The following is a 12,294-nucleotide window of genomic DNA, read 5'->3' as shown; positions in this document are numbered from 1 at the left end:
ATGTGTAGGCAATGTATCAGCTGATGGTGTTCCATGGCTTAACCCACTACTTGTTGATTCATTAGCAGTGATGATGTCAGAGTGATCACCTCTGACATAACCAATCACCTTATTTAACTCATTATTAACATTCATGTAATCTACATCAGAATCCACCTCTCCAATTTCACTATTGCTACTACGTGAAATTGTGTTTTCTTGGAAAACGTCAGTTTCTACATCAGATGATACTGGTAAATAGTTATCATCCATTTCATTCTGTACACTTTCCTCTTTATTTATATTACTAATTTCATCTGACATGCCCTGCAGTTGGATTGCCTCTTCAATTTCATTACCCTGAGGTTGCACGGCCTGTCTACTTCTAAGATTGTACCCCGACATTTTGTTATAAAGGAAATTATTACGAAACAATTTAACAATATTCTTAAAAATCCCTAAGGTTGTTTATACTAGCTTAATCTCGCTTGTAGTAAAGTGATTAGCGAACACGCTACATTTTTCTCCGGTGCGATGCTGCTGCTCGTCGGAATGTTTTTGATGTGTAGGGTGTCTTCGGCTGCCGTTGTGAACCACAGACGCCTATCCCCGCCGTTCGCCGCTCTCTGACGTTTGACTGTAGTTGGTGGAGACGACAGGTATTGCTTCCAAGTCATTTGCCTCGCCTGCTGTACGCTGCTCTGTTAACTGCTCCCTGAAGCGTTGTTTCTTTTAGCGGTGATATAAAACGTAATCATTTTGGATCGCTCACACACTTATAACTTTACACATCGATTTGCGTTTTCGCATTTTCAGTTTCAGCTACGCGACAATATTAATTAGAGGCGTTTATCGATTTTGTTGCCTAACAGTTCTAAGAAACTTACAAAAGTTAAAATAGGATACAATTTCACAGTTCACACAGTGTCGCTTTTTACCTTTTTCATTGTTCATACACTACTGATTCGGACATTTTATGATAGTCATTACAATTTACTGTTCTCACTATGATTTTCACATCTCACCTGATTCACAGTTCTCCTTAATGGATAGTATCCTCTTCTTTAAATACATGTTCTCCGCAAGGGAAGCCATGTGTAAAATATATACGTTGTCGTGTTGCTAGTCAGATTTGGAAGCTGGGGAGGTCTGTAGAGACTGAATAAGAGCCCCTACCCATTCTTTCCACCAACCTGTCGTCTTCTAAAGTTGTGTCTCCAGCGCAGAAGACAGCTCGTCGGTCGTGGGATCTTCTTCGGCGGAGGCTGCTATGCTGTCATCTCGAACTTCAACCATTGTTTGTGCTTTTTCTTATGGGATGCCATTTGCCCAGGTTAGTCTCTGTATCTACAGAGGGCAAGATCTGTAGTACTGACAATGATGGTAGGCGACAACTTTCATTAATGTATCCTGTTTGTTTATATTTTAAAATTTCACTTTTTACACAGTCTTCTACAACACTCGACATAGCTTTCTTACTGGTACGGTAAGTTTTCTGGCAACTTCCGATATAGAGTGCGACATGTCCGCCAAAAACAGAGATACACGTCCAGCCCTCCGGACACTCAAAACAGAATGACTAGCACAGCCGATGTACCTCATCTCCTAGGCGTTCCAAAGTGACCCAAAGGTGTACGAAGCACTTCAGTTGTAATATCATTACTCTTACGTTTCTCAATACTTGTGAAATGTAATAAACAGAAACGGTAGAGTCCTAGGGTAACCATGAGAGATTGTTATACGGAAAACTCGGTTAAATAGAATGAAAAATATATAAATAATTAATAAGAGAAATTAGGCGTTTTGGCGCCTAACACCCGAATGTACCGACCAATCAGAAGCAAGTTCAGTACAACTGGCGAACTCTCCCACGGGAATGGTATATACTGTGCCATCTGCTGCTTGTACCGCACTCCACTTTTGTACCATACACCACTTCACGTGGTTTTCGAGCTTGCCGTTTAGTGTACACACTGTCTAGTTTATGTGGAAAGCTATTTTCATATATTGATATGAATTTTTCATGGAATAGATTAAATTTTGTGCTACCCTTTGGTTTATTATTACATGCTTCCCACGTAATCTCCTGTAAACGAGTCTTAAAAACGTTTGCCCTGGAGACGTTACCTATTCTAACTGATTTCCACTGAGGAGTATCCATACTGTAAGGCGCTATGTCATTCATCCTAACTAAATGACATGACATTTATCTTATTCTCATTATCATACATTTGAATTTTTTATACCAGCAGTAATACTACTGTACCTTTATGTTTCTTGGTAAGTCTTGTGTTTAAGTAACGGTACTACAGAAACAGATCATGTCGTTATTCCAGTGCCTTGTTCTATATAGCATGATTTGTTGATCGCATTGTAACACGTCCCCGTTCCATTACACTCCCCTTGTCCTCCACTCCCATCACACACCTCCCACCCCTTTCTGGTATAGACACTATGCCTAATGTTAATACTGTTCAATGAATAGAGTGCATCTAAAGAAGAAATTCAGTTTGCACTGACATTGTATCTTATTGTCGCTTTTATTTTGTTCATTCTGTTTGTTTGCGCTTACAGTTTTTGTAAAGACACTCAATGCAGCTTTTGTGCTCCTCTCACCTGTTAATTTCTGTTACAAGCGGATGTCAGACAATATGGCTCATTTAATTCCTTTCCTTTTTTGTACTATAATATTATATTATTTTGTTGTTTAGCTCTCATGATATCCATTGTCAGTTGAAGTGCGTCATTGTTGTAACTATTCTGCCAACTGATGGCAGCCGAGATAGCTTTGTTTATTAGTTTTTATTTCACATTTTTAATTTTGTAACGTAATTAGTTTGTTGTTGGACTTTTATTATGTTCTCATATCTAACATTCTTCATAAACAAAATTTGCTACTACCTTGCCACGTAACGACAGGTACGTGGCTTTTTTTTTCTTTGCCCTTCTTGTTATAAACTAAAAAAGAATTTTGCATTCTTTCTTAATGTTGTAATTTTATAATGTACACTTGACCATTTTCTTTTTAATTTTAAATGTTTAGGATATGTTGTCAATTGCGACGAAGTGTGGCGCCACTATTACCACTATACCGCCATCTGGCGTGAATGTTAGCCTCTAAGTTTCAAGTTACGATTTTTTCATTAACCTGCTTATGACTGTTACATGCACATCTTGTAAACTTCTTGCAGCATTATTCTCCTAGGTATGTTTTTGCTTGAAGTAAGTTGTGTATTCAAATAAGGTTTTTTTTCATTTACTTCCCTATTATGATACTATCTTGTAATTTCCATGTTTCTTTAGTAGTTTTTGACAGATATCTGAAAATAACGTATTACAACAATAAAGTCGTTCTGTCCTGAAGCACGGCTTTTTGATTAGCGATCAAGCCAGCCTTCATGCAGTACTACTGTTCGATGATGTTAAAATCTTGTTTGTTCTTATTTCGCGCAACACTCATTTAGATAAATAAAAATAGGTTCTAAGAATATTTTCAGTGTGTCTGGTACATGAGAATTAACATTAACATTGTAATGCTGCAACTTCAGTTTTTATGCAAGTGTTTGACAACAGTAAATTATCGTCATTGTAGCTGCAGACTTTATTTTCTAATGCTATTTTGTTATTGATTATTAAAAAAATTCAAATAACTGTATCTGCAAACATCAAAAGAAATTTCAAAAGACCTAGATGTTAGACTAGTTACAATCGATCCTAATATGTTGTTCTTTCGAAAATGTAACCTATGTGACATTCATCGTGATGCACAAGTCCCAGACAGATGTTTCTCCATTCCACTTCAAAGAATGTAACTGATACTCTTGGGAAAAGTTGCTTCTATCAGGCTCTATCACAATAAATTATTCCTGCATGTGAAGGTAACATATGTGGCATGATCAAAATGTTCTGTACATATTTTAGTTCTATTCAAAAAACCACAAATTTACTGTCAAATACATACGTAAACAGGCAGTAAATTCATTTGACTTAGGCTAACGGAAGAAAATGGGAATCCCGAAAAATATTTAATGTACAGTAACGAAATTTCGAGTTCACATTTGTATAGGTAACACAATTAAATGATTAAAGTTATAACATCAGAGGTTAATGTAAGCGCGTGATAAGCAATTGTAAATCCGAAATGCTGTTACATTAATAACCAGTGCAACCACCAAAATGTTGAATGTAAGTATGCATATGTGCATGCATTGTGCTGTACATGCGGTGGACGTCAGTTCGTGGGATGTAATTACATACTTGTTGTACTTGGACGTTCAGAACAGGGACAGTTAACTCTGGTTGTGAGTGATGCTGGAACTGTAGTCAGATGATGTCCCATATGTGCTCGACTGGAGACACATCTGGTGATGGAACAGGGCAAAATAACATATCGACACTCTGTAGAGCATTTTTGGTTACAGCAGCGATATTTGGACGAGAGTTATCCTCTCGGAAAACATCCCCTGGAATCCTATTCGTGAATCGCTTCACAATAGGTCGAATCACCAGATTAACGTACAGATTTTTCAGTCAGGGTACGAAGGATAACCACGAGAGTGCTCCTGCTGTCATACGAAATCGTACACCAGACCATAACTCCACATGTTTGCCCACTGTGTTGAGCACGTAGACAAGTTTTTTGAGGCGCCCAAGTGGCTTCCTTTTAGAAACACTTGTCCATCAATGTCACCGAGGCAGAACAAACTTTCATCATAAAACGCAACAGAAATCAACCCCGCCCTCCAATTAGCTCTCACTTGGCAAATGGCGGTAGTTTGTTGTCAGTGGAATGCGTGCTACAGGGCGTCTGGTTAGGAGCTGTTTTTGAAGTACCCGATTTGTAACAGTTCTGTCGCTGTGGTGCCAACTGCTGCTCACATTGATGCTGCAGACGTAGTACACTGCACCAGAGAAATTATGGTTAACTGTCGTGTGGAGGATCTATGTTCTGTTCTGGGTGCTGGCAAGGATAATTGTTTGGTTGGAGGACTGGCAAAAGGTTTTCAAAGTTTCGTGAGACCTATAGAGGAGCAACTCGAATAAAACGTACCTGCTCCAAGGTCTGGAAGAGCGTCAACGGATAGGACATCCTTGGGCTGCCCCCTATACCTCTCCAAACTGCATCCAAATAACGCAATTTGATATTGGAAGGCACAGCAGCCGGTAAACGTTGTGTGATCGTCTGAGTGTGATTGCGTAACAGCTTTTGGCTCAGAATAGCTAAAATAAAAATGCATATGTACATAAAGTACAATTATGAAAGAAAACGAAATCCGACACAGTAACTATTATGTTCCAGAGAAAAGTTGTAAACAGAAATCATTCGTATTTTACATTCTCACGTGGACGGAAAAAATTCATATACAAAATTATCCCCTCGTATTGTGCCCCTCGAAGCTGAGTGTTCAGCGCGACGGAATGTCTTACCTAACGGCCCAGTTTCGATTCGCAGCTGGGTCGGAGATTTTCTCCGCTCAGGGACTGGGTGTTGTGTTGTCCTTATCATCATCATATCGCCCCCATCGAAACGCAAGTCGCCAAAGTGGCGTCAACTCGAAAGACTTGCACCAGGCGAACGGTCTACCCGACGGGAGGCTCTAGCCACACGGCATTTCCATTTCCATCCACTCGTATAACAACGAAATCAGCAGGCATTTTTTAGTGAGACGCAGTGCGTGTTGTGGTGCATTTCACCTACTGCAGTGAATAAATTGCATTGTTGCCATCCATTTCCTTAAAGTGCTAAGAATGTGTCCAGTACTTAGAAATGTTTAAATATGATAGACGATAAGTAACAAGCCAGATGCTTAAAGAATTAAATCTTTCCGTAATTAAGACGTCTGTTGTCTAAAAATAAAATAATTTATAGATTAAATCAAATTACAGACGGTGAGTTCTTAGGTCATTCCTAGTTAATTTTATATATGTATAGATACGATCCAATGCATGTCATACAATTTTAGATGTATATTAACGACCACTGGGAAGTACTTATTTCAGTATTGTTAGAGTTTATGCACTTCTGTTTCCTCTGTATATCTCAGGGCATGTCGAGTCCACTGGCTATATTAAAATATATTGGCACGTATAGTATGCTGTTAAACGAAAGAAATTCTAAACTCATGCTATTCCGTCATCTCTGATAGGACATAGTGACATTTTCTCCACTCTTGTACATCTCTTCAAAGTCTCAGTGAAATACATATTTCCACTTCTTGTGTAAATAGTAGAAGAGGTAATTGCTGGTTCTGAGCCAAGAGATCTGATCTCAGCGCCAGCATTCCTGGAATCGATAACATCGGCATCAGCATTCCCACGATGCCCCTCCCCTCCTTCCTCCCCTCCCCCCCCTCCCCCCCCCTCAATGGACAATGGCACAAACTATGTGCAGCACCCAAAACCGCAGGAGGCCTGACTTTTCGCCAATGGCATACAAGTTCAGCCCTCCACCACCTCTCTAGCAATTTTATTGTTCATAATTCATTCGTGTGAACACTATCTTCCGGCGGTACTTTGTCCAGTGGAAAATACCGACAGTAGTAACTGGAGTCGGCTGGGAAGAAGAAGTCTGACAGTATTTATCAATACCTTTTGTAATAACAATATGGTTATTATTAGGAAATTCTGTTTGTATGCATATTCTAGTCACAGCACTCCAGTGCTACATGAGGGCAGCAGCTAACATTATACTGCTTCCATGCAGGACTTACAGAACAACGGCATGTGCATATTACGGATACGCTGACCTATTGTGATGATTAATAACGATATGACATTGTCTGTACACAGTATATATCTAATGTATTTATATTTACGTTTTGCGGTTTATGTTACAAATCCTGATCTGGTGCTGGACGAGGACATGGATGTGTTCTGAGATGTATTATTACCTCAGTAGCGCCATCCATTGTCCACAGGATGTCTTCAAAACCTATGGGACCTATTGTTAATCGACTACTCAGTGGCGCAGCCGCAGCAACAATCGTCTGCAGCCTAAAGAGCCATTAATCCAATACTAACAGAACTGCTGGACCAGGAAACGGAGGTGTCCCACGACTTGCTATTGCCTGGGCTACACCAGCACTCTTCTGCATAAAGACATAATAGTTTACTTGGACTGCCAAGCAATCATGAGAAATATAGGGTTACAATGAGTGGCTATTGCAGTAATTTTAAGTTGTAAATTGATGATATATATACATATGTAAGTAAGTATAGCATATAAAAGATCCCTTTGTTTTCAAAAACAAACGTATACACACACAATTATATCATGCATATGTATAAATTGTGCCCCAAATAAGCCATGTACGACTACACCATACATGCGTCACACAAACACCGCATGTATGTCATACATATGTCGTACATACGCTGTAGTGAGATACGTCGCCACTATCAAATGATGATATCATATCATAGTCTGTAAAAATGTTAGACGAGTTGTGTCAAATATGGAGTGTTAACTGAGTTAGCTCATCGTGAACTCACCTTTCATGAGAATTATGATAGTGGCAGACAGGTCAGACGTGCGATGCACTATCGAATAACCGTCCACCGGGTGAGTGATGATAATACCGAAGTGACACCAAAGTCTGCGATCTTTTTTCCTTACGCAGGGAGCATTTCGAACATTATTGGTAGTATTTTACGTAATCATGATTGAGACGGGTGTTACGATTAATCAAGCAAAACCCCAAGTTGGGAAACGGGGCCAAAATTAGTTGGTTACTGTCGAGTTGCAATTTACAATTTCTTTATTGATTACTTCAACCATTAAATGTCATTTCTTTATCACTTGACCAGGAACAGAGCAAAAAAAGCTACTAGGCATGAGTTCCTTTTCAAAACTATTTACTTTACAGTTAACGGCCAAGCCAATTTACTTAAAACCGACTTTGATAAAACATTTGATAACAAATCAAAATTTTCCAAGTAATGAAATTAAAAACATTACTTTACCGTTAATAGCCAAGCCATTTTACTTAAGACAGACTTTGATAAAGCATTTGATAACAAAATTAAAACTTTCCTAGTAATGATACTAAAAACCCACCAATTTGCATAAAATTTCGTTACCAAACATGTAGGGAGCCAACTTCTTTTAAACTGTGGCATAACAATACATTAAATTACAAGGGCTCGCTAACAGGGAGTCAGAACTAGCATTTTCAAAGGATGCCAAGTAGATTAAAACAATCAAAGTAAATATCAGTCATTCACCTTTTACAATAACTAAAAATTTTAAAGCCACGTAATTTTAAAAACCCACCAATGAAAGGCAAACTTAACCTTTTTAAAGTAGCCAAAAACAATCCTAGTAAAATAAAACCATTTAACATCTTACAAAAACTAACAACTTTAATATCATGTCCGGCCACCAAAATGTCCTGGGATAGAAGTAATTAACCGACCGGGTATGGGCGGCCACAATTGTCTCGCGAAGGATGCTCAGGCTAGAAGCGGACTAACAGACCCACAACGCCTCACATTCAGCAATCACATCGACCTCACGCGAGGCCAGGGGAAGCGGAGGAATCAAATCAGGAACTATAATCCCTGCCCAAAAATACGCTTTCTCGCAGGTAGTACTAATAAGAAGCCAAAAGATTACTGTCTATAATTACACCGACGACAGGGACAGGAAATCCGAACGCAGGAGGCCACAAGGCAGAAAAGACGCTGGTTGCACAAACCAAAACTCTTCAATTAACATCTAAACCTTTAACCAACTTAACTTGCAGTTTATCAGAGAAACAGCAGGTAAACTCCGATACAAAGATTCCTCACACCTGACCGTGTACACGTCGCCAGCGTACCCAACTGGGCACAGCCACGCAGCCACGCGCTCTGTCACCGGAGTCCTCGTCTTCTCTGCACTAACGGCGGCGAAATACCACTCCTCAGGTTAGGCGAGTTACTGGTCAATCATTCCCGCCTCCAGACGGAAAATTTAAAGACATCCCTTGCCGCTCTCACTACGTAGTGACTCCGAACCACAGCCGTGGCCCCCGGGTGCTCACAGCAAGAGCTTACAGCCTTATCCCGTCAACTCGTCCCACTCGTCTCGCACCGCCAGGATAGACCACGCGGCTTCACGGAACAACAGCCAACTCTCTACGCGGTTAAAGGCGCTTCAGTCTGGAACCGCACGACCGCTACGGTCGCAGGTTCGAATCCTGCCTCGGGCATGGATGTGTGTGATGTCCTTAGGTTAGTTAGGTTTAAGTAGTTCTAAGTTCTAGGGGACTTATGACCACAGCAGTTGAGTCCCATAGTGCTCAGAGCCATTTGAGCCAACTCTCTACACCGCCACGCCACGCCGCCGTCTCATCGTCCGACATTCTCTAATTCCCGATTTTAAAAACCGACCGATAGACTCGTCACAGCTAGGCCACCAATCGGCCATCCCCCCAAAGATCTTATTCCCTTACACAAGGCTAACAGGAAGCAACGACTCGAAGATCGATAAGACCAGACACGCCGCCAGAGGGGAATCTCAACAGAATCGTACGCGGCATAACGATAAATATGAAAGAATCAGTTAGCGATGGAATGGAAGGACTCAGAACAATCTGTACAGCGCGATATATGTTGAGAGCCGACACACGGCTCTATGGTGGGAAGTGTGTTTTTCGACCACAATCTAAGATCAGGCGCCTTTTAGATTCCGCAAAGAATGATCTTGGTTTGCGTAAGGCGTGCATTTATCGTACTTCATGCAGTTGTGGCATGCCATATGTTGGTCTGAATATCAGGACTGTTGAGGACAGGTGTACTGAGCACAAGCGGCACACACGCATGTAAAAGCCGCGCAAATCCGCCATTGCAGAATATTATCTTCTCACCGGCCATCCTATGGAATATAACGACACGGAGATTATGACATTCACTTCCAGCTATTGGGATAGTGTTATTAAGGAAGCTGTTAAAATTAAATTAGCAAATAACCTTACGAACAGAGATTGTGGTTTTAGTTTAAATTCTGCATGGAATCCTGCTCTCTCACTTGTCAAAAAAAAAAAAAAAAAAATGGAAGTCAGAGTTTATGTTGCCTCACCCATAGATTATTAATTTCGCAATCGATAACTTCTGACGTCGGTCATCTTTGGTTTGTCATGGAGCCGGAGTTTACAGTGTGGGGTGCGTGTGTAATCTATACAGAGTTTCTTTGAAAACCGAGATTTTCAATTACTTGCTGCAGTTTCACCTTGAAAGTGGAAGGATGCGCTCCTGTAGAAATATCAGCGACTATCGACGAAGTGGCTGGGCTGCGTTTCTGTACCTTAATTGAGTATTCAGATTTGATTTACTATGGAACTGTGGATTATTATTGAATTTCTAAGAGTTGCAAATAGCCATATTTCAGACTGTTTTAAATTCCACTATTTCTGGTGCATCTACTAGTCTCAGGCGTTGCGAGCAACCGCCGTACTAAATTCCTACTTTGGGATTTACCCATTTGCGGCTACACGCTGACAGCTTTTGTACTTGGACAGGCTTGCATCTACTACGCAGCCGAATAGGACACATCGAACCTTGCAACCATTTGTTAGCGCTCAGCCGGAACCAACCAGTTGTCCTTGTTTCCTACCAGTAGACAACCGAATAATTTGCCATCATATGTGCAATGTTACATTACAGACTAATTAATGCGAGCATTTTCAGCTTCAACCAATGAAACAAAACATTTTATTGTGAATATGTAAACTGATTAAATACTGAGTGGCACTGAACAATTTAAGAAGGAAAACAACTCAATTTCTTCTGTAGCTAGCTGAGACCTTGTTATGGGAGTGATAAGCAATGGTTCTAGACGATCTCCCCATCTTGAAACCAAAGCGCGCACGGGATGATTCCTGTGAAAGAGCACGGCCGACTTCCTTCCATAATCCGATGGGGCCGATAACCTCCCTGTTTGGTCTCCTCCCCCGAATCAACCAACCAAAGCGAGTGACAAATTATATTCCTAGAAGTTGGTTCAAATGGCTCTGAGCTCTATGGGACTTAACTTCTGAGATCAACAGTCCCCTAGAACATAGAACTACTTAAACCTGACTAACCTAAAGACATCACACGCATCCATGCCCGAGGCAGGATTCGAACCTGAGACCGTAGCGGTCACGCAAATCCAGACTGTAGCTCCTAGAACCTCTCGGCCACTCCGGCCGGATTCCTGGAGGTAATCCAATATTTTGTTCTATGAATATCGTTCAGTCTTTAGGTTAAATCTCTGATGGAGAGATGTAGCCAAAATGGTTAATGGTAGATAAACGAAATCGTTTGATTTCTTCCCACAAAGTATCTGTATATGGTCTACCTAAACTAGTCCAAGTAGTTAAAGGCTATTCTAAAGGTAGAGTACTGCATTCGAAATAGGTCCTGATTAGCTGAAAATATTGTGGGTTGCGTAAATACAATTTAAGGGGAATGACAGATATCGAGGTCAGCAACCCCACTTTTTAAACGTCCATGGAATAACTTGACAGTCATTTAGAACTCGAAAGCTGTTTTGGATTATGTAGGAATGGAACAGATTAAACATTGGGGCACTAAAGGAAGTTCATTGCAGGTATTAGCTGATTTGTCCCTAAGTGACGAACAACCACACAAGGTGACTCAGCTGCCCCTATCGATGTCGTTGCATGCAACAAGCGGGTAAAAATCGGCCTTCGAAAACCACGAGCGAGATTTTTATAATCTTGCGCTCTCTAAGGCAAACTATTAGTCGTAGATAAAAAAAATCAGTAGATATTTTAACGTAGTTAAATTTTGTACTGGGATACGTGTTTGGTGGAGGCCACAGTTTTAGAGCTATTCAAGAGAAACGAAGAAAAGTGAGCTCCAAAGGCACCCAAACCCTAACATTCATCCCTCCCCAGTAAGAGTTTGTGGTATGTTATTCGTGACATTCCCTTCTACCACTGAACAAAAATTTGCAAGTGAAAGAACTATTCCAGATATTAAAACTTCTGCGGCCTTTACTGTGTAGGCTAATATGCCACCACCATATCGGCTATTTCGTTAACATTATTAATTTAAATGTGACCGTGAGAGTAATGAAAGAAAGACTTATGTAAACGTTACGCTAAAACTAATTTACAATCACAGTAGATTCGTACGCAGAAGACCTGACAAATACAGCGAAGTAATTATCTATTTCATGCTGTTGAAATTCAAATTTTTTGATAAAATATACACAAGCCCCAGTCTTATAATTTTTAAGTGCTTGCGAAAACCGGAGGCCTAATACTGCCAGTCAATAAAAACAAAAAAAATGGTCGTTTGTGGGAATTAATTCGTGCAGTCGCAAAC

This window comes from Schistocerca piceifrons, chromosome X, assembly GCF_021461385.2.
Source record: "Schistocerca piceifrons isolate TAMUIC-IGC-003096 chromosome X, iqSchPice1.1, whole genome shotgun sequence".
NCBI lineage: Eukaryota > Metazoa > Arthropoda > Insecta > Orthoptera > Acrididae > Schistocerca > Schistocerca piceifrons.
The sequence above is the reverse complement of the archived record's forward strand: the minus strand, read 5'-3'. Positions refer to the sequence as shown.